A 24,194-nucleotide genomic window follows, 5' to 3' on the forward strand; every position below is an offset into this window, starting at 1 on the left:
CAGCACAAATTTCCGGGAGCCGCTTTTTTCTCAGGTATGTTTTTCAAAAGTTCATAACAACCATTCCACACACAATATGCGAGTTCTTCTGCGTACTGCTTCCTTTAGTTTAGCGTATCTTCATTCAGTCTAGTTAGTGTTTCGCCACAGTGAAGTCGTTCTTAATGTGATTGATTCTACCTTTGATGCCTAATAAATTTCCTGCATTCTATGCCACTTCGTGAGAAGGAGAAAACGACCTTGACTTTCCCTCCTGGGAGCTCAATGCCGAACTTCAGTTTCCCTCACTTGCGAGCAAAAATATTATTTCGATTTTGTTCATACTGATTTCCAAGTCATACTCTTTTTGAGTATTTCATAATTTCCACTCAATGATGGCAGTAGCTCTCGTCGATTCTCCTCTGTAGTAACTGCAGTTTCAATAGGAATGCTATGCGTGTTAAAGTCTTCCCCATCATTGATTTCATTACGGTCTAATAGAGAAATCTATGGGTCTTACAAGAAGAAGAGAGAAACTAACTTGACAATTTCTGAGAATGTACTAATTACGGACGGCCACAAATGAATAAGGGAAAAATTACTGAAGTATTCTAATGATAAATTACGAGAAGTAGGTGTTAGACGTCAGGCAAAATAAATGTGAAAGTTGGAATATTTTATGGTACCAAAACAACCACAGAGAACCGTAGTAAATCAATCGATGGGCTCAAAGTTCATCATTATGGTATATTATTAACTGTTCATTTCCATTATGGTGCTTGAATTGACCCTTGTAATGATAGTCTAAATAATTCCATTTAGAAATGCTATCCTAGTCTAATTCCTTCTACCTATATTTCAGCTTTATTTTTCCTCAGTCCATCGACAAGCCACTAGTTACTTTCAGAATTGATACATTATTCTAATGCTATTCTAATCGTTTCCAATCTTTTCCAGTTTAATCAAAGCGGCAGCTTTTAATTTACACTCTAACTCCATTGCCATAAGAGTGTAAACTTAAAAGGTAAGTTAAAAAAAGCATCAATAAATTAGCAAAAAGGGTTACAGGATTTTCATCATCTTTTGAAATCCCTTCTGAATTTGTAAAATTCCTAACTCCTTTGCTTCGAAATAAAATATTTTCTTTCACTAATTTTATGCTAAATATCAGTTACAAAAATTCGCAAGCCACAAAATTAGAGCCTGCATTTTGTACCAGTAATAGTCTATCATTATATATATATATATATATATATATATATATATATATATATATATATATACACATTCAAACACGAAATCCCGCCAAACGGCGAATAAATACTCATATATACAGAAACAGATATAAGGAAAACGGATAGGAACACATATAAAGGACGAACACAATAGAGGTGGGGAAGGCGGAATCGAACGGATCACAAGAGTAAAAATATTTCCTCAACCGGGACTCGAACACCGGATCTTTCCACTTGCCGGGCGGATGCTCTTAACCACTTGAGCTATCGAGGATAGTCAATTTACCCTGAGATCCGTGGGTCTAATATGTCGCCAAGCGCCCCGATTCTTTCAGCCAAGAGATGGCGTCAGGGGGCTGTTTCACCCACCAAAGGAGAAATAGACAATACACAAGGAAAGGAAAGGACAGTGGGTTAGAATTCATACAACATCATACAGGAAAGGAACAGTGCGTTTCGTGGCACGCATAGCCAGAAGGAAGAGATGAGCCACATTGGCCAAATACACATTCAAACACGAAATCCCGCCAAACGGCGAATAAATGCTCATATATACAGAAACAGATATAAGAGATATCCTTTGGTGGGTGAAACAGCCCCCTGACGCCATCTCTTGGCTGAAAGAATCGGGGCGCTTGGCGACATATTAGACCCACGGATCTCAGGGTAAATTGACTATCCTCGATAGCTCAAGTGGTTAAGAGCATCCGCCCGGCAAGTGGAAAGATGCGGTGTTCGAGTCCCGGTTGAGGAAATATTTTTACTCTTGTGATCCGTTCGATTCCGCCTTCCCCACCTCTATTGTGTTCGTCCTTTATATGTGTTCCTATCCGTTTTCCTTATATCTGTTTCTGTATATATGAGTATTTATTCGCCGTTTGGCGGGATTTCGTGTTTGAATGTGTATTTGGCCAATGTGGCTCATCTCTTCCTTCTGGCTATGCGTGCCACGAAACGCACTGTTCCTTTCCTGTATGATGTTGTATGAATTCTAACCCACTGTCCTTTCCTTTCCTTGTGTATTGTCTATTTCTCCTTTGGTGGGTGAAACAGCCCCCTGACGCCATCTCTTGGCTGAAAGAATCGGGGCGCTTGGCGACATAAGTATTAGACCCACGGATCTCAGGGTAAATTGACTATCCTCGATAGCTCAAGTGGTTAAGAGCATCCGCCCGGCAAGTGGAAAGATCCGGTGTTCGAGTCCCGGTTGAGGAAATATATTTACTCTTGTGATCCGTTCGATTCCGCCTTCCCCACCTCTATTGTGTTCGTCCTTTATATGTGTTCCTATCCGTTTTCCTTATATCTGTTTCTGTATATATGAGTATATATATATATATATATATATATATATATATATATATATATATATATATATATATATATATTATTAGATAATCTACCGGTTAAGGTAGGTTTTTGCGGGAAAATCAATTGTATTAACTTTCGAACGCACCCTGGATATATATATATGTGTGTGTGTGTGTATATATATATATACATATATCTATATATATATTTTTTTTTTAAGTAATCTACCGGTTAAGGTAGGTTTTTTGGACGGACACAACTACCAAACAAATATTTTATTACTCCTAACAAAACACAAAATCAATCATCCTACTCTATATCAGGTCCCTCTTCATCTCTGAGTACTTTCTTCCGCCCTTCATCCCGTCCAACAACCCTATCCTGTTCCTTCCCTTTTCTCTTTTGCCCAACATTCTACCCTCTATCACAGTCTTCAACATCCCACTGCCGGTCAACACCCCCTTCATCCACTTTTCCTGCCTCCATAGGATTGCTCCCAACAAACCCCTCTCTTCGCCCACCATACCAAGTACTTCCTCATTTGTTTTCTTCTCTGTCCATTTCACCTTCTCCATTCTTCTCCACACCCACATTTCAAAAGCCTCCAATCTACGTCTATCCTCCTGCTTCAATGACCACGTTCCGCTCCGTACATAGCTACGCTCCATATCAAAGTTTTTACGAGTCTTTTCTTAACATCCTTACTCAAAGTCCCTGTCATCAACTCCCTCCTCCTTGTGAAAGCCTCTTTGCCCAGCGCAATTCTTCTCCTTACGTCCCTACTACTTTGACCGTGTTGGTCCAAAACACTACCGAGATACGTAAACTGTTCTACCTGCTCTAGCTTTTGCCCTCCTATTTTAATGTTAAGCTTGGCCTTTTTCTTTCTAGAAAATCTCATAACCTTTGTTTTATTAATATTGATTCTCATCCCATACCTGTCGCACTGAATTTCCAATTCATTAAGCAATGCTTGCAGCCCCTTGGCTGACTGACAAACTCAAGCTTGGTCATCAGCAAACCTAACTGATTTTACGAATTCCCCGCCCACTTTCATTCCTACCTCGAGTTCATCCCATGCCTCTTTGATCATTTCTTCTGCGTACAGGTTGAACAGCAACGGTGATAATGGGCAACCCTGCCTTACACCCCTTCCTAACACTGCCCATCCTGACTCCCCGTTTCCCACCCTCACCTGAGCAGTCTGAGACATGTACAGGTTGCGGATTAGCCTCCTTTCCCTCCAATCTATTCCTATTTTCTGCAATATACTCATTAATTTTTCCCAATTTACTCTATCAAACGCTTTTTCGAAATCTACGAAACAGGCAAATACCTCCTGGTTGTGTTCTATATTCCTCTCGATTAATAATCTCATTACTGCAATGGCATCACGCGTACCTCTCCCCTTCCTAAACCCAAACTGATCATCCCCTAAGTAATCATTTGCCCTACTCTCTATCCTTTTGTTTATGATCCTGGGAACAACCTTAGCTGCGTGGGATATCAAACTAATTGTCCTATAGTCCTCACATGACGTGGCCTTTACCTTTTTCGGAATAGGAACTAAAACTGATCTCACAAAGTCTTCCGGCCAGATTCCCTCCTCATAAATACTACGGATCAGCCCATATAGCCTGTTCCTCCCATATTTTCCCAAGCATTTCAAAAGTTCCACGGGAATGTTATCTACCCCCACGGCCTTATTTAGTTTCATCTCCCTTAATGCCCTTTCTATCTCATTGTCTAGTATGCCAGGACCTAAGCTATCTTCCTCTACGTCATGTTCCTTTTCAATGTCTAACTTTGTTGGTCTAAGCTCTTTACTATACAGTTCTTCTACATATTCCTTCCATCTCTCTTGGATCTTTCCTACGTCAACTATTACCTTACCGGCCTTATCTCTAACTGCTATCGTTGATCTCCCTTTCTTACTTCCCGATAAAGATTTAACTATGCAGTAAAGCGCACCGATTTCCCCCTTCCTCTGCAGACTTTCCATATTCTCGCACTGCGTCTTCCACCATGCTTCCTTTGCTTTATTTGTTGCCCGCCTCAATTTATTGTTCAATTCTTTGTACTTCATTTTGCCTAATTCTGTATTTATATTCTTCCATTTTCGCCGCTCATCCATTTTTGCAATCATCTCATCCGTGATCCATGGTTTACGAGTCCTTTTAGCGTTAACGGTTCCCATAGTGTCTTTTGCCGCTTTAGACAACCCTTTTTTGATACATTCCCATTTTTCTTCAATAGTACTTAGCTCTTTACCGTCCTCCATGATTTTCTCTACCGCCTGTTTGTATTCCTTTCTTTTCAACCCATTTAATGCTTCTACATTCCATTTTCTAACTCGCCGCCCCTGCCTTATCTTTTTAAAACGTACGCTATATTTCATAACAACTAAATTGTGGTCTGAGTCCGCATCCGCTCCCGGGAAGCTGTGGGAATTTATCACACTGTTCCTAAACCTGTGTCTAACCAGGATATAATCTAGCTGATATCTTCCCAAGTCACCTGGCATTTTCCATGTATACCTGCGTCTTTTGTGGTGTCTGAACCAAGTGTTGGTGATAACTAAGCCCTGTCTCCTGCAGAACTCAACTGCTTTCTCCCCGCGGTCATTCCTCGTGCCTAAACCGTAGTCCCCCACCTCATCACCATCTCTTCCTTCGCCTACTGTCGCATTCCAATCCCCCATCACTATCAAATGTTTCCCTGCAGGAACACATGCAATCATGTCCTCTAACTGATCGTATATCCTATCGACCTCTTCTTCCTTATGGTTGCTCGGTGGCATGTATACCTGGATAATAACTAAGTTCGTCGGTTCTGCTTTTATCTCCACTAGTAGTATTCTATCCGTTACCTGCTCTATGTTGACTACGCTTCTTCCTACCTCTTCATTTAATACTATGGCAACCCCTCGTTGGCTCTCGTCCCCACCGCTGTATATAGTATTATTCTATACTTATCACTCCAGTAATCCCCGCTATCTCTCCATCTCACCTCGCATAGACCTAAAATTTCTATATTTCCCCTTTCCATCTCTCGCTTAACATTCTCCAATTTCCCCGTCCTCATCATTGTCCTAACATTCCACGTTCCTATTCTAACTAATTTGGTCTTCTTCTCCTGCGTCTTCTGTCCTGCTGCTGCTGGTTTTCCCTTGCAAGGGTTTCGTGGGATGACGACCGCGGAAGCCTTGCCTCCCCCGCTGCCGGGCACGACACACGGCCGATTGGGCCGAGCCCCGTGGTTGCCAGGACTCAAAATATCTCTATTGTCCATCATATTTTTCTAGGGAATAATAATTGAGGTGGTTTCCCGTTGCCTTCCTCAATAGTGTTTTTAACGTGACACCATCACTTACTGGCCGCCCCACTGGGGTCAGACGCCATTGCAGCCGCCTCACTGAGGAACAGACGCTGCGTGGACTACCTTTCGTCTGGCTCCTAACCTTCGACCTATCTGGCATGGGTGACCCTACCAGGAGCAATTTTTATTACTCCCGCCAGTACAGCTCTAGGGGTCATCGGAACGCACAAGCCCTTCCACCACGTCAAGGTTGTAGTCCGGGAAGGGATATATATATATATATATACATATATATATATGTGTGTGTGTGTATATGTGTATATATATATATATATATATATATATATATATATATATATATATACATATATACAGGGTGCGCTCCCACGCCACTCCTATTGGTCGGAGTGGGATCAAGCCGTTTGAAGTTGGTGGGTGGACGTTAAGCTTTGCCTCTAAACCGTTCTCAGTGCTCTCCAAACTGTGGAAGCGGCAGGATGCCAGAGTTATAGTAAACATCTGCGCTCCGACCGGGTCACGAAAAAAATGGAATCGACGATTGAGCAACGTTACGCCAAGTTTAGTTAAGTTTTGTGCCAAACTGAAAACATCTCTACAGTAGACTAACAAAATGATTCGTGAGGCTTACGGGGACTCTCCTCTGTCCTACTCACAAGTTTCGAGAATGTTAAAGGCCTTTTAGGAGGGCCGGCACACCGACTAGTCCCCCAAGCCCAAAAAAGCAAGAATGAGCATATCAAAAGGGAAAACAATGCTCATTGTCTTTTTCAACCTTAGAGGAGTGGTCCATCAGAAGTTAACTCAAGAACAGATATTTAACGCTGCCTACTACGTGGATGTGTTGGAAATATTTCGAAAAAGGGTCATCGGGACGAGAAAAGACTTCCCCGCTACCTGGCAACTCCATCACGACAACGCGCCTTGCCAAAACGCGCTATGAGTCCGCGAGTTCCTGGCCAAGCACCAGTTGCCAACGCTACCCCTACCCTTTCACTAGAAGGTGAGAATAGACGACAGTTGAGCAAGGATGTTAAGCAAGGCTCGTTAAAGGAACGTAGTTTTGCACGGCTCGAAAACGTTGATCGTTGAGGAAGTGATAATGAGCTAAAGCGTAGATTGGAGGCTTTTGAAATTTTAGAGTGGAAAGGAGAAATAGCCTCAATGCAAAACAAAAATGGGCGTACTAGGTGGATGAGGAGAAGGAATTACTGACAGAAATCTAAAGGATGCAGGAGAGGTGGGTAGCCAGCATTTTGGTTGGCAATGGTGTGTTGAAGATTGCAATTAATGGTAAAACGTTAGTTAAGCAAGGAAGGAGCAGGAAAAGGATAGGTATTCTAGACTAAATGAAGACAGGAAGGAGGTATGCGGGATTTAAAAGGGTTTTCTTGTAGTGTCAGATGTCAGGGTGTGTTTTGTCAGGAGATGCCAAGAAATTTATCTATTTTTGTGTTTTAATCGGTGCCAATCCAAAATCTACCATTCATGTTAGAATATCCATAATAATAATAATTTATATATGATATTTTTTGTTTGATTTAGTCTCTATTTATCATTTAAAATTAGATTGATAGTATATCTTCGACAAATCTTTTCAATATCTCATGCAACTTTGCAGATATTTAAATGCTGCACTCATTTTTTATCATCCGAAGCTTGAGATTGTGTGTAATTATTATTACTATGCAACCTACAGGCTAAGGTAAGTTTTGCATTGACACAGTAATCAAATAAATATGTGACTCCTAACAAACACAATCCAGGAACCTACTCTATAACAGGTCCCTCTTCATCTCTGAGTACTCCCTTCCCCCCTTCATCCCGTCCAACATCCCTATCCTATTCCTGTTCTTTCATCGTTTGCCTAACATTCTCCTCTCTGTTACAGTCTTCAACATCCCACTACCGATCGATACACACTTCATCCATTTTAACTGCCTCCTTAGGATTTCTCGCAACGAACCCCTCTCCTCCCCACCATGCCTAGTATTTCCTCATTTGTTTTCCTTTCGGTCCATTTCACCTTGTCTATCCTTCACCACACCCACATTTCAAAAGCCTCCAATCTACGTCTATCCTCCTGCTTCAATGACCAAGTTTCCGCGCCGAACACCACTACACTACATATCAAAGTTTTAGCGAGTCTTTTCTTAATATCCTTACTCAACGTCACTGTCATCAACTCCCTCCTCCTTGTGAAAGCCTCTTTGCCTAGCGCAATTCTTCTCCTTACGTCCCTACTACTTTGACCGTGTTGGTCCAAAATACTACCGAGATACGTTAACTGTTCTACATCTACATCTACATAATACCCCGCAAGCCGCCGCAGGGCGTGTGGCGGGGGGTGTTAGGTCACCAACCGTAAAAAGGAAAAATACCACATGCAAAAAACAACACGGAAAATTGTTCTACCTGCTCTAGTTTTTGCCCTCCTATTTTAACGTTTAGCTTAGCCATTTTCTTCCTAGAAAATCGCATAACCTTTGTTTTATTTATATTAATTATCATCCCATGTCTATCGCACTGAATTTCCAATTCACTACGCAATGCTTGCAAACCCTTGGCTGACTGACAAACTAAAGCTTGGTCATCAGTAAACCTAACTAATTTTACGAATTCCCCGCCCACTTTCATTCCTACCTCCAGTTCTTCCCATGCCTCTTTAATCATGTGCAATATGCTCATTTAATTAATGTAATATATTTTTCAAAATAATTAAACAGCTCATACCTCCACCAAATCTGTGGTAATTAAAATTCATCGTTTTCAACACTTAAAAACAAAGCTTATTAATTATGTTAGCCACTGAATCGGAATAATGCAAACAAATTTTATAACATAACATCGCTGAGGGGGCTAATTTTTCTCGTGGGGCATTACAGGAGTCGGAAATGCATCGCATCTAACCGCATATGCACCTCTAAATCGTAAAAGTCAGGGTAACACTGATAACGTTTCCTTGTGCCTGTATGTGATATAATAACAAAATAAAATTTAAAAAAATTAATTATAGTCTATTGACGTCCAAATTATTTAAAATATAACTTGAACGAAACCTGAGCAAATAAGTTAATTTTAACAATAAATGTCATTCAGGAATGACAGTGCTGCTTGGAGAAGTTGTGTTTCAAAAGTCTATATAAATAATGCATAAAGAATTTAAATTGTAGCAAAAAATAACTGCGTTAGATTAACACACTATAACCAGCAATCTTTCAAATTTAAAATTTATATAAATAACATTTCAACCATCTAGACGAGCTGACATTACGAAGTTTTAGTAATAAAATAATTTTCGATAGTATCAAACAGGACTTGAAGATAACAGTACTTCGTACCTCTCCAGTTTGGGTTTGTAAAGAATGAGGAAAAAATGCGGAAAAAGGGACGAGTGAAAATTCACCTGGCTCAGGTTCGGAATCGACATTTGTGATTATACGCTTATTGCGAACGATCGGAAACAGGGCGCCTTTTCCAATTTGCCACGATCAATTGATTTTTTAATATTCAATGGGAAGCCTTATCTTCGAGCTGGCAAAGAAAAATTACTAATTTTGGTTCATCACTTTAAGCAGAATTGAAACAAAATGTGTTGGAATAATTGAAACTATCAATTAAACAATTCATATACCATCCTCGCACCTCTCATTTCATGAAGCTTATAATTACATAATGCCTCTCCGTTTTTTAGCTCTATCTAACTAACATTTAGAATTAGAACTATGATAAGATCAAATGCCGATTAATATTTTAATTTCAATGACCGGCAAAAGTTTTTATGCAAAGGTAAGGGACCAAAACTTAAAAAAAAAGTATTGCTCAATAAATTCAATTCCTGTTACAGAAACCATATGGTTACATATACAGGTGTTGAACTACATATTTTTAAATATGAACTTGTGATAAACTTTTGCATTATTGGAAAAAAGGTGCCAAAAATGGCATCCATGAAAAAGCCTTGCATGCATATTATTTCGAGGAGAGCGATGGCTGATTATAATTATGAATATTGTTTACTATTTAAAATAATTGGCAAATATTTGTGCAAATATTGTTAGTTATTCCAATATATATACATGTATATATATATATATATATATATATATACATTTCATACGAGGGTTATCCCAGAAGTACCCGACCCGACAAAGAAAACAAATATTTTGGAAAATATGTATTTAGTTTTCAACATAATCTCCTATTATTTCTATACACTTTTCCCAGCGAGATTCAATAACTTCGATACCCTTTTTGTAATTAGAACTGTCTTGCTCCTCAAAATAGCCATTAACTGCCGACATCACTTTTTCACGGTTGCTAAATCTTTGACCACCGAGTAATTTTTTTTAAGTTAGAGAACAGAAAATAATCCGTGGGGGCTAAATCTGGTGAATAGGGTACATGATGTAGCAATTCAAACTTTAATTGATGAATTTTGGCCATTGCAATAACGGATTTGTGAGCTGGTGCATTGTCTTGATGAAACAACCCTTTCTTCTTCGCCAAATAAGGCCGTTTTTCCTTGATTTCTTCTCTCAAACGTTGCGATAATAAATTCACATAATACTCCCTGTTGATAGTTTATCCTTCTTCAAGATAATCAATGAAAATCATTCCACGCTCATCCCAAAAACCTGACGCCACGACCTCGCCTGCAGATGAAACGGTCTTCGCCTTCTTTGGAGCGGGTTCTCCCTTTTGAATCCATGTTTTGATCATTGTTCTTTTGTCTCGGCTGTGAAGTAATGGACCCATGTTTCATCCATGGTTATGAAATGGTGCAAAAATTCTACTTTTTTCCGTGAAACTTTGCTAAACACTCAATTGAAACATCTTCACGATACTGATTTACTAGTATCTCGAGCGTGAGCAAACGCGGCACCCATCATGCACACAGCTTTCTCATGTCCAAATTTTCTGTAAATATGCGATGAACCGCACTTCTTGAAATGCATACTACGTATGTCTGCTAGCTCGCACACTTTCAGTTGACGATCACCCAGGATCTTTTTGTGGATTTTCCTCACCGTTTCTTAAGTCGTCACCCCATTTGGTCGACCAATGCGATGCTCATCTTGACGGCTCGTACGGCCTCGTTTAAACTCTGCTACCCAATATTTGAATGTTGTAAACGAAGGAGCTGACACACCCAGAGCAGAATCCAGTTTAGCATTTATATTGGTTGGACTGAGGCCTTTGAAATAAAAGTATTGTATCACATAACGATGACGAATTTTCTCCATTTTCACAAATGCACTGAGAACCTTGACAATGGATGGCTGCCACACAAATACAAAACAACGTGGTGTCTACAAACTTGAAACGTATGCTTTATAGATTGCGCACTATCAAATACAGTGATATTTTCCAAACAACTATCGCCATCTCTTGGTCAGGCCAGGTACTTCTGGGCCTTCCCATGTGTGTGTGGGACGCAGGGATCCTCGTGTCCGAAGAACGCTCGAATGTCAAAATCCAAAATCAAAACCATGCTGATTGTTTTTTTCGACCGACGTGGCATTGTTCTCCAGGTGTTTGTGTCTACTGGAACGACCGTAAATGCTGAATTTTACGTGCAAGTACTGACACGCCTGCGAAATCGCGTAACGCGCGTGCGACCAGCCATTGTGAAGAATTGAAAACTTAACCATGACAAAGCACCGTGCCACGGTGCGATTGTTGTGCGGGAGCTGGTGACGAAATTTGGTGTGGCAACGTTGCCTCACCCCCCTATAGCCCCGACCTGGCTCCACCTGACGTTTTCTTGTTTTCGCAAATAAAAAGGGAGCTCAAAGGATATCGGTTCGACTCCATCGAGGCGGTTCAAACGGCGACGACAAAGGCTCTCAACAATATTCCGGAAACCGATTTCCAGCGGACTCTTGACGAGTTGCAGACACACCGAACGAAGTTTATCGATGCGGGAGGAATGTATTGTGAAGATTTTTAAGTAATTGTAATGATAACTGCAATAAATTTTGATTTTTGGAACCAGTCCCGACACTTATTGAACTGACCCTGTTTATTTCCTCGTTTCATCGCCAGCTTTATTTTGTCTAATTTCTCTGTCCTGAACATCGTCCAAATATTACAAGTTCCTATTATAAACAGTTCCGGCCCCTTCTGTCTTCTGTGGTGTTGCAGTGGATTTCGCTTTGCAAGGATTACGTGAAATGACTTTGGACGCTTGGCCTCTAACGCTGCCAGGCAAGACACACGGCCCAGTCGGCTGAGTTCTGAAATTACCAAGAATCACCTCATATCCATACCATCACTGTGTCATGGAATAACTAATTTAGGTGGTTCCCCACCTAAAGCTTGCCTTCCTCAATAGTACTATTAACGTGACAACATTGGCCTTTATATAAATGGTTGGCATATTTGATACAAAAAACATTTAAAATATTTGAACATTCACTCATAATGGATAAAGTGAGGTAAAAAGCAGGTATTCCAACATTTTTGGGAAAAGAAGATAAAAATAACTTGGATGGATAAAGTAGAGAAATACTTAGAAATGATCTAAGCAAAAGAAAGAAAGACTTGTAGTAGTGTTGAAACTGAAAAGATTCCAAGGTGGAAGAGAGAGAAAAGAAAGGTTGAAGACAGAGAAAAGGCACATGGTGACAAAATAAAAGAATATTCGAGGAAAGCAAGTAACAAATGAGAAAGAGATTAGTTTCATGTTATGCATCTTCATGCTATTTTCGGTAAGGAAAATTATGTTGAATCGGAGAGAAATTGGATTTTCATTATTCATTTAATTATTTAACTCCTAACATTGTAAAAATTCAAAACTTAAAGGCAATCAAAAATTCATTTTGTAATGGACTCTAATGCAAATTCCGATCTATGAAGGCTTGAGGACTGAAATTTTCGGAGAATACTAATATGACAATGGAAACGGACGAAAGATGTATATTACATTACGTATATTCGTAATAAAATAACTACGCCAGCCGAGTTATTCAAGCGATTTGTGCATTCATCTTCTAACCCAAATAGAGCAGATTCGAGGCCCTACTTTTGTATGGCTTATCTGTTATTACGGCATTCAGCAACCCTGATTAGGAGCAAAGGATGTCTTTTCGGGATTCCAGGGACAGAGGGGACACCTGAGATGCCTGGAGAAGCAAAACACCAGAAATATATCGAACAACCTAGTTCCTTGGGTCTCTTTTGATCGATATTAAAAATTTCAAACACTCCACGCATTCAAAATTAATAATTTTAACAAGGACTTTCTTAATTCTGCGGAATAAGCTACAACAATAGATATTAGTGCGGCTTATTCAGAGGTTGAACATGCCTGCAGTGCCGTTACAATTTTATTCGCCATTCCTGCCTCCCACACACCAGTCTTACGTTCCACGAATCCAGAAATATTCCTCATGAAGTTTTTAATCGCACAAATATTCAAGTTATTTATAGATTTAAGAAACTGTTTATGTATCGACAGTTTTCCAATTCACTGATAAAAATCACATATATATTAAGTAAGAGGGTAGGCTAAAAATAATGTATACATGCTTGAAGACCACAAACAAAATTACCTTCAGAAGCGCTCCTGGTGGCATATGGAAGTAACATATCCCCTCAACATGCATGCGCAGGTGTGAGGTCGTTTCATTCACAAAGTGTATTTCGAGAAGCGGAAGTGTGGAAACATGTTCTAGTGCTACGTCAAACGCGAGTTAAACAGCGTGCTGTTACCGAATTTTTAACTGCTGAAAAAGTGACTCCTACTGAGATTCATCGTCGTTTAAAGGCTTATTATGATGACGACATTTCTGATAGGTCTGCTGTAAATCGATGGGTAGTGAAATTTCGTGGTTGTGAGCGAGAAAAAGTTCAAAAGACAACCATCCGCAAAAAACTTCTTTTGGCTGTGTTTTGGGATGCTCACCGAGTTCATGTGACCGATTTTCTGAAACGAGGGACAACGGTAAATTCTTCTCAGTATATACACACTCTAAAACACCTCCGATGTCGAGTTTGTCGTGTTAAAGGCAGCCTGGCGCCAATAATCTTGCAACATGACAACGCTCGTCCATCCACCTTGCGCGAAACTGGAGAGGCTCTGCGAACCCTGATATTTGAACCGATTCCACACCCTCCTTGTTCCCTCAATCTTGCGATTTTTATTTTTTCCTCAACTCAAGAGACACCTCAAGGGTAATCATTACACCTCGGATGATGAGGTGAAGGCGGCTGTGAAATCCTAGATTCGAGAATAGTCGGAAGAGTTTTTCAGTGACAAAATGAAAAACTTGTTACACGTTGGGAGAAATGTACCTTAATGTACTTTTTGCCCAATCTTGCTATTTGTTTTTGTTCGCGCTCTACAAGTATGTGTGCATTACTTTTCAGCCATCCCTCGTAAATTTGTATTTCAAGATGTAATTTGTAAAATGTTTATTCGTTTTCTATTAACAAAGTTTTCTATTCATTACCTTATAATGCAACCTTTGAAAGCTTTTCTTGCGCCAGCACTGCCTTGAAACTGGCATTCATTTATACAATGTTTTGTAAAAATAACTTATCTTTGAGATTATCTATTGATAGGGGCCTATGCCAAACGTATCAAGTAAGAAAGCATGTGTGTGTGTGTGTGTATATATATATATATATATATATATATATATATATATATATATATATATATATATACACATACATACATATATATATAGTATAATATAATATATTTGTGTAAGTATACTCATGAATATATATAATTATTTATAATTTACATTGATTAGGGCTCATTACGATTGTTGCGCCAAATTTAAATATCATGGTGTTGCAAAGTCAGATTTAGCTTGTAATACCATTATAGTGAATGAGAACTTCATCTTCAGTAAAATCTTGCAATTCCTCGAACTCAGGACTTCTACCTTGACGGGCCTTACGGTGTATACACGTATTGTGCTAGCATAGATGACCTACAACGCCTACGACTTTATTCAAGTCTTTTGATTTGAAGACGATATTCTGTGATCCTTTCACACTTGAATGTCGATACATACACAGTTATGTGAAACTCAATTTATAGCTTCACACAAACCTAAGAAGTATTGAGTATGAGATCTTGTTCGACATGATAAATCTTATGCATAAACCTGTTATCGATCAATTGAAGTTAATTCCCAATGTGATGCGCATACAAGAAGCAGTAAATAAATTCCACAGCAGCAGTAAAACCCCATTCTTTTTCCTAATTCCTTTTGATAACAACATCTTCTATACCAGACGTCCATATAATATCTCCCTCGTATGGTAACTTATCGAAGGAAATGCAATTTATGCATCTTGAGCCATGGTATTTTCAAAGCTTTAATTGAATATTTTTTACCATGGGCCCTTCGGATTATGGAGCAAACAAAACGTGAGTACCAAAGCAAATCTATTTTATCAGTCGCATGTATTTAGCATTGTCATCAAATGCGGTGATTTTTAACTCCAACACGCTTTCTAAAAGGTAAGTGCATATTTTATTTTTTTAACAGTTATTTTTTTATTTTAAATAGTCCTAAGCTTCCTGATTATTTAGAGGAGTGTTTCACTAACAGAAAAGCATAAAATATAAATTAAATAAATTGGATAAATGTGGTAGTATTTCGCGGAATGCCACGAAATATATTGTCTGATTTTTAAGAGAAGGCAACCTTCGCTTATAAGTTAAATAAGCACCAAGAACATTTAAATATAACTCTCTTTAATATTTTTAGTCACTTTGAAAGAGATTTTTCCGTTTGGCATTTACCTCATGAAAATAACATAACCTAAAGTCTAGCAGCATGTTTTCTCTGTTCAGGAACAATAAATTTCATGCATGAGGGGCAATTACGTATGCATGCTGCATGAAAAATTTCCGAGAGCTGAGGAAACGTTTTTTTCTGGCAAACAAGCAATAGCGCCATGAATATTCTTGACGAGTGTTATTCAACCCAAAACGTCGAAAAAGCGCGAACTAGTGCCCATGCTAACTTTGAATACTGTTTGTGCCTCGCTTTCCTCATTTTTTAAATTAAATTTGAATGCATCGTACACCACTGGATGTTCGATTCAAAGAAAACTATAAGCATTGGTCATATTCTGGATAAATTCGGATTTCTTCAATTGCGACAAATCAAAATATTCCAAAATGCTTCCCCGTGGGCGTAAATACACCTAAATTCCTAGGTTTAACGAAACATCTGTTTATTGTTGGTAGGAGCACGAGGCGCAATCACTGAGGGATAAATGTGAATTTCAGACAGCAGGTGAGGGAATGCTCGTAAATTTGCTCACATCCTCCGTTATCCACTTAGGATGAGTAGCTACGTCACGAAGGAAGCACAATTCCCACATACCCCTAAAATTGAGAGCTACGAATGCGTCAACTACGAGACTCCACGACCAGTCTCATCTCCCGCCTGACCCGCGGATCTGCGTTTCAAACGGAAGGTTAGAAATTGGGACACCCATCTCGCATACAAGTACAATTGAGAGACTCCGACGGAGGAGGGGAGACGGTTCCGAAGAGGTAGACTAAGAAAAATGGAGAGTAAGCTGTTGAAGCGGACGTAGCTGGAGAATTCGGTCCGTCCTTGGTAAGACGAAACCCGAGGGAGGAGGAGCAGGGAGAGTTGAAGGAGTGAGAGAGTCCCATCCTGGGATGGCGAAACCCTTTCCCATCCGCCCGCCTTCACGGATGATTACATCCCCGCGGGGGAACCTCACCTCGGCCCTTCCCTCTCCTCGAAGCATTCAGTTGGAGGACGGACGCGGAGGAAGAAAGGCGAGGAAGAGCGTGCGGGGTCGGTGGTGGGGACCGCTTCGACGACGCGGCGGCCACCCTGCAATAAGGTAGGTCATTCACGTGCGTGATGGGCCAAAGACACGAAGGGTTAAGGACGGAAAATCTCGAGGAAAAAAGAACCCTGGAAACCCTTCAGCGGAGAAAGGGAACCCTGCATCGTAGTGTAAGGAGGGGTGGGGGAAGGCAAAAAGGTCATGGGAAAAAGGGTCTCACGATATCGGAATACTGGTGGGAGCAAGAAAAAAGGAAGCCGAAAGTACAAAAGGGGCCATTTCTCATTCCGAAACCCCTCATTGTCGTATCCCTTGGAGTGGAAAAGGTTCGAGCGTTTTCTGATCGTTCGGGACTAAAGTCCTTTTGGTTCCACCATCCCTGCTCCCCTCATCTCCCCCTCCTAATCCCCACCAGAAACCGCTATCGGCAGCCCTTGCGGCGTACCCTCCAGTTTCTTAGGCGACACTACAAGGAAAATTCCCGCGTTAGAGTTACCTCGAGACGGTATCGCTTTCTCCGTAAATTTATCCGAGAATACGGTGTCTGCGCGTGCGCACTAGGACAATGCCTGTCGGCGTGCCCCACTCGTATTGCCCCTCTACCCCGCGAACACAACTGCGCGGAGGCGAATGCATGATGGGAATTTGTTACACCTAGGCTTCTTTTTATGCCTTGGTACTTATTCAAGTATATAGTATGTTTTCATTCAAGAGTCTAGTGAAGTCTCTCTCACATCGCTAAAAGACTTGCACATTTTAAATATATTTTTACTCCTAAGTATGTTACCATTTATTATAAACGTTTATTATTATAATATAATAAACGTAGCTATGTACGGTGCGGAAACGTGGTCATTGAAGCAGGAGGATAGACGTAGATTGGAGGCTTTTGAAATGTGGGTGTGGAGAAGAATGGAGAAGGTGAAATGGACAGAGAAGAAAACAAATGAGGAAGTACTTGGTATGGTGGGTGAAGAGAGGGACTTGTTGGGAGCAATCCTATGGAGGCAGGAAAAGTGGATGAAGGGGGTGTTGGCCGGCAGTGGGATGTTGAAGGCTGTGATAGAGGGTAGAATGTTGGGCAAAAGAGGAAAGGGAAGGAACAGGATTGGGATGTTGGACGGGATGAAGGGAGGAAGAAAGTACTCAGAGATGAAGAGGGACCTGATATAGAGTAGGATGATGGATTTTGTGTTTTGTTAGGAGTAATAAAATATTTGTTTGGTAGTGGTGTCCATCCAAAAACCTACCTTAACCGGTAGATTACCTTAAAAAAAAATAAACGTTTATTTTTCATAGCCCAGTTCTAAAAATACAGGTAGAAATGACCGTAGTCATCGTTGCACCCTAAATACGAGTCGCACCCTAATCGTATATACTTGTGCTACTTCTACATATACACCATGACGATACTCATAATTACTCCGGGAAATAAGGAAACGAAGTTAATAAACTTCATAATGTAAAAACTCAAGCCATATTACTACAAATGTACGTCAGCGAATCTCACAAGAGCAAACCTGAATGTCAATTTACGAAGTCTGCAGTTTACAAGTATTTTATTTTACTTGTATTTATGCAATTCATCATTCCCTACACAATAAACTATAGAGGAGTAACCGAAAAGAACACAACAGTGTTTTCACAATGAACTTGCGACCCTTACATATTGTAATGCGAGAGAAAGAGGTAAATTATGCTGCAGTGTTTGGACGAAGAATGAATATACGTAGATAACGAATACCAAAAAAACAGCGCTCATTGCTTTTCAAACACAATTCGTACATATATCCTGCACTATAGTAAATAATACGCGGCCTTTGAGATAAGATTTCGGGTACACGCAAAATCGGAATCCAATGAAAGTTGAGAACCGAAGAAAGCCATTAGGCGAGCGGAAATGCAGCCTTCAAAGTATGACCATTAAGGGGATCTAGAGTTGTGTTTCATTTCCTTTCTTTTCCCTATAGGAAAAATACCACATCATCTAACGATGCCAGATGGAAAGCTACGTTCCCTAAAAACTAGTAAAGTAAGTCGGCTAAAGAGAACAAAGGTGTTACGTAATACGAAATGGTGCGAGAGAAGGTCAGGGAGTTAGGGGCAGTTGAGAGTGACCGCGAGAGAAGAGGCAGCCAAGGGCCATTACAGACGATTGCCAAAACCTTAGGGGTCCCGTCGGAAAATGCCTGATTTACGACTGCCCTCGCTCGATCATGGCGGCCGGCCGCAACATGTCGAATGAGTAGCAAGGAATAAAAATTGACTGGTAGTGAGCGAATATATTTAGTATGTAAATGTGTGGATATTCATACACTGCAAGCACACATACATTTATAAATAACTATATATATACTTATATTATATATATATATAAATATATATATAAACACTGATGTAGATTTTTTTAAACAGAAACACAAAGAAATGACATTCACATATGTAGTTTGATATTATTTTATATATTTGTGCGTCGCCGAATAGCGTTCCACTTCGAAGAAACTTATATATATATATATATATATATATATATATATATATATATACATATATATATACATATATATATATACATATATATATATATACATATATATATATACATATATATATATACATATATATATATGTGTGTGTGTGCCTGTTTTATTTTGTATTTTATTGTGCCGTTATATATATATATATATGTATGTATATATATATATATATATATATATATATATATATATATGTATATATATATATATATAATATTACACACACACACATATATATGTATATATATATGTGTATATATATATATACATATATATATACACATACATATATATATACACATATATATATACATATATATACATATATATATATATATATGTGTGTGTGTGTAATATTATATTATATATATATATAACGGCACAATAAAATACAAAATAAAACAGGTAACTTATAACCCATAGAGAAGACTCAAATTATAGATGTTTGAGCTTCTCCGAGTAAGTCTTCTTCAAGTAAGACTCAGTCTTATTTGATGGCCTCATAGTGGAAGCATATACTTTCACACACAAATACACCTATCCATATAAATATATACACTTATTTATTTATTTATGAATAGGTGGATGGGTGTATTTGTGTGTGGAAGTATATGCTCACATAGGATTTCTAACAAATTGCGTACACATATGTCCATAAAACACGAGTGTACATTTCTATGCGTGTATTTGAACTAAACACGGTGTAATTAATTGATCCCGGAAAGGATGGAAGGTAAGAAGTGTGGTGGGAGGCTTAGACTATATAAATACAGACTTCGCTTTCAGCACTTCTGCCGTGTGGGGTGGGAATACCGAATTATGGGAGGGCTTCGGGAAAATCAAAAGACAAATGAGTGGTGACGGGTGGATGGACGCGGAGGACCTCTGGAAAGTAACGACGTAGAAGAATGAAATGTTTCTTTTGTTTTTATTGACTCGAAAAACGACACCCTGTGTCATGGTCATCTTTTCAAAATGTCATCATGTTATGTAACATGAAGTGAAGGCAGTTATTTCATGTATCGTCAGCTTTTTATCTGAATGCTAAAGTTAGGCAAAGGAAATTGGAAGTACAGTCTTGTGCATTTTTGTATGGATGCCGATTCTACATAAGGGAAAATTAATGCAGAGCTTGTTTACAAATAAATTATCCACCGATGGATTTCAATGTCAGAAACTATTCAATAAAATATTTTCATGTTTTTATTTTTTGAAATGATATTTACGAATTTTATTAAAACTATGGGTGGCACGGGAAACGAATTATTTGTGTACGGGTAGATCTTTCAATGCTCATATGTAAACATCTTAAAAGATTAACATTCTTCGCATTATGGATCTAAAATTTCGATCTGGCACGTAGTTGCGTACACTGAGCATATAATAATCTTTTAAATAAACAGACTATAGTTAGCTCGTTTCAGCAAAAGTTGAAACGCTAAATTTATATGAATAATAAAGACCAACTATTAATGACATTTTTTTAACTCAAGGTTATTTTGGGTTCGAATCGATTCAACAATTATTAATATTATAACCACCCTTTTCGTATAATAAATCATTGAGAAATCGTTTCCCTCTAAAATCTAACTGAAAATGCGCAGAAACATTAGTATTAGAATAAGTAGGCGATATAGCTACCAAACGATCGCAAGAGGGAATTCTTCAGGATTATCACTGCCATACGGTTTTACGCCGTGGGTCTGTCTGTATGGGATACCAAACGATGGGTGGAATGTATAGGACGGCCATCCGTCAAAGAGTATCGAGTAAGAAAAAAGAAAAGCTTTTATCATCTATTGGACATCACTGATATACGGGCACCATTAATGGATCCTGATGAACGGCACTGGCATTAATTGACATATTTTGACAGAGTAACAGCATATACTGGACAAGAGTGAAGGCTTATCAATACCACGTCGGTTTAAAAGAATCATTACGGTTTGAATATGAAGCTTGCCTTAAAAATGTTCTATTAAATTGCATAACCTTCAGAACTCTTGATAGAGACATAAAACAAAGAAGTATATCCGGAATTTTATCTTAACAGAGAGAAGTCAAAAGTAGCACTGAAATGTGAAATAGAAAACGGCGTATGAATAGTGCATTTTAAATGAACATTTGACAGTTTAGCATAATAATGCACGCATGAATTCATTAAATGAAGCATAATGATTTTACATGCTTTCAAAGACCATTTTAATAATATCTGAAAAGTATAGTAAATATTCCGCATTTAATTCCGAATAATAATTACGAAAAAATGATCGAAGACCAGTTTTTTAAATACATTGGATCGGTGATTTCGCGGACATAATTTAAAATGCTGATTTCATTAATATTTAAGTAATACCACCATTAGTTTCTTCGTAAATATATTTTTTTTAACTTTCTACCTCTAATCAGTTTCGTCATCATCATTAATCAAACAAACTCAAGGACCTTCCGGAAAAATAATTAATTTCACATCACCACAGAAAATGAACATGAATGGTTTATTTGCATGAAATTCATTTGAATTGGATGCCTCGGATTTGAATATTTTTTCCTCGATTCACATAAGAATGCTTTTATGTCAGTTCGCTCAACCCGCTCCGCATTAATTTGATGACTGCCTTTCGATTATTTTGCAAGCGCCCAATTAGTGAAAAATAAATTACCTCGTCAATGTTTTTCTTCACCGCAGATATTTGAATTCTTCCTTCGATTCTCATCGAATAGATCTCCGCTCGTGGGCATATATAATGGCTTTTGGGGATAATGAGAACGGACTCCATCTGAAGGAGTAAAGAATTTCGCATTAGCGCCCACTTGCATCCCGCGACCATAAATGCATCCTTGAGAGATGAAGATGAGATGGGCTGGTGAGGAGGTGAATGGGAGGGAGGCAGGAGGACCATATAAAAAAAACATACTTTGCGCGATTTATCTATCGGGTCCTAGCGAAATAATGAGGAAAGAGGACGACTGCCGGAGTCTCATCAACGGTAAACGCTCGCTCTATTTCGAGAGCCAGTCTGCACATTCGCGGCTTCCCTGCCTCATCCCCCTTTCACAAGACTACTCTTTAAAAGCACAGCTTCCCTTTCCTCATCTTATCCCATGGGAAGAATGCCCTCATTACCCTCTTCCGAAGCCTCCTTTTCCACGCGAATCCACGGGAGTCTAACATCCATCGATGTAATCGCTCACCTCTCACGTCCTGAAAATTATATTTCCCCAGCGAATTAGATAATTATAGCACAAGGTGGCTAACCCGGAGGATTAGAATCCAAACCTTAATGGACACCCTTAGACCAAACCTATGGAACACATAAATGAGGTATCTATAAATATAAATATTTCTGAATATATGTAAGCTCATCCAAATATAATTTTAATTGATTTAAAAGCTTTAGTTCTCACTCAGTATTTATTTGTGTTTATTTTTGCTTGCCGAAAATAACTATTTAGCATATCTCATCTCACTTTCAAAGGAGTGCATCACACAAATAATAAAAAACCCCCTCGCGTAGACTGAAGGATGTTTTTTTTTATCATCAACCTTTTTTCTGTTTCTATTTTGGAATGCGCTGAATCCTAATTTGGATCAAAATTAGTGAGCTCTACAGAGTGAGATGATGCGATATTTCTATCATATTAATATGAAGTATATCAATCAAAGTAAATTTTGGTCGGTTCCTACTAATTGCTAGGCAATATCGCAACCTCTGAAGCATTTTTGCATGCCCTAAACACCTTCCTTCCAACGATTTCCCTCCGAAGACTTTCTTCCATCCTGTGTGTCGCAAAAATTGCCTATTATTTTCTCCTCTTATCCGTGCTTACCAAAAGGTCATCCTACCATTGCATCTTTCGGCACCCCACTTCTTAATCGGCTTTTATACATTCTACCTCAGATTCCTTCCAGTATCTTCTTTCCAACCAGCAATACCAAGTACCGCTCGGTTCTTTCTCTCAGCTAAACTTATTTTTCTCGATATCTTGTATATCAACACACGGATAATCCTCGCCGTTACTTAATATGGATGAGATAATTAGCCATCACTGGCTTTGACTAATTTATTCTCACACGTTAGACGCAGAATTAGAAAAAGCAACCTGAACGAGAATAGATATAAAAACCTTTCATTCTCTGGATCTGTGCTCACAATCAATAAGTTATGAAAACTTAATTAATCCAACGAGAATTTCTCCATTATCACACAAAAACTAACAACGTATAAGTAGACACTTTAATTTAATTTGACATTAAAACGATTATTGCAGTAACACAAAATATAGCCTAAAACCAAATGGTATAAGTGCTGAGCAAAAGGAATTGCTTCCTCAAATGAAACTTAGCTTAATCCCTGCCGAATATAACTAATCTAAGATCTAATCAATGACACGTAGTTTTTATGATAATAGAAGGTTCATATTATGGATAACTTAAATTAATACTTGTCTAAGTTCCATTCTAGCTATAACTCTTTCATTCCAGTAATTTGATGATTGGCTTTATACTCTAAGATTAATTTGTTAGGCATCGTAGCTATAAAATCTATGTCCGATAAACATCAGGTCTAAAACATTGTAAATATTTTAAAGTTCTTTTAGAGAGTGCAAATTAATAGCGCCTCAACTTCGGTAAAAGAAGAATATTTCTTGAAATGGAAATCAACGATCAGTTTAATATTTCAGAAATAACCATAAGTATGATTAGCTTATTTTATACATATATTTAATATCTATAAATCATTCAATTGATATTTTATATCACAGATTAACTGAGGACATTAACTCCCTCCTCTAACTTTATAAGATAAAAATGGCAATCAATGAACTGTAACTAATATTCAGGAATTTCTAAATACGATTATGACCGCAAAGCACTCTTCTTCTCCTACTATGATCAATGTAAACCGTGATCTTCATAAACACCTCCATCAGGTAAGCCCGCTTAAATCCACAATATGAGAGTAAAAGAAAATATTTATCCTTAAATAAGACA

The sequence above is a fragment of the Hetaerina americana genome, unplaced genomic scaffold, assembly GCF_022747635.1.
Source record: "Hetaerina americana unplaced genomic scaffold, ioHetAmer1.1.p SCAF_3, whole genome shotgun sequence".
Lineage (NCBI taxonomy): Eukaryota > Metazoa > Arthropoda > Insecta > Odonata > Calopterygidae > Hetaerina > Hetaerina americana.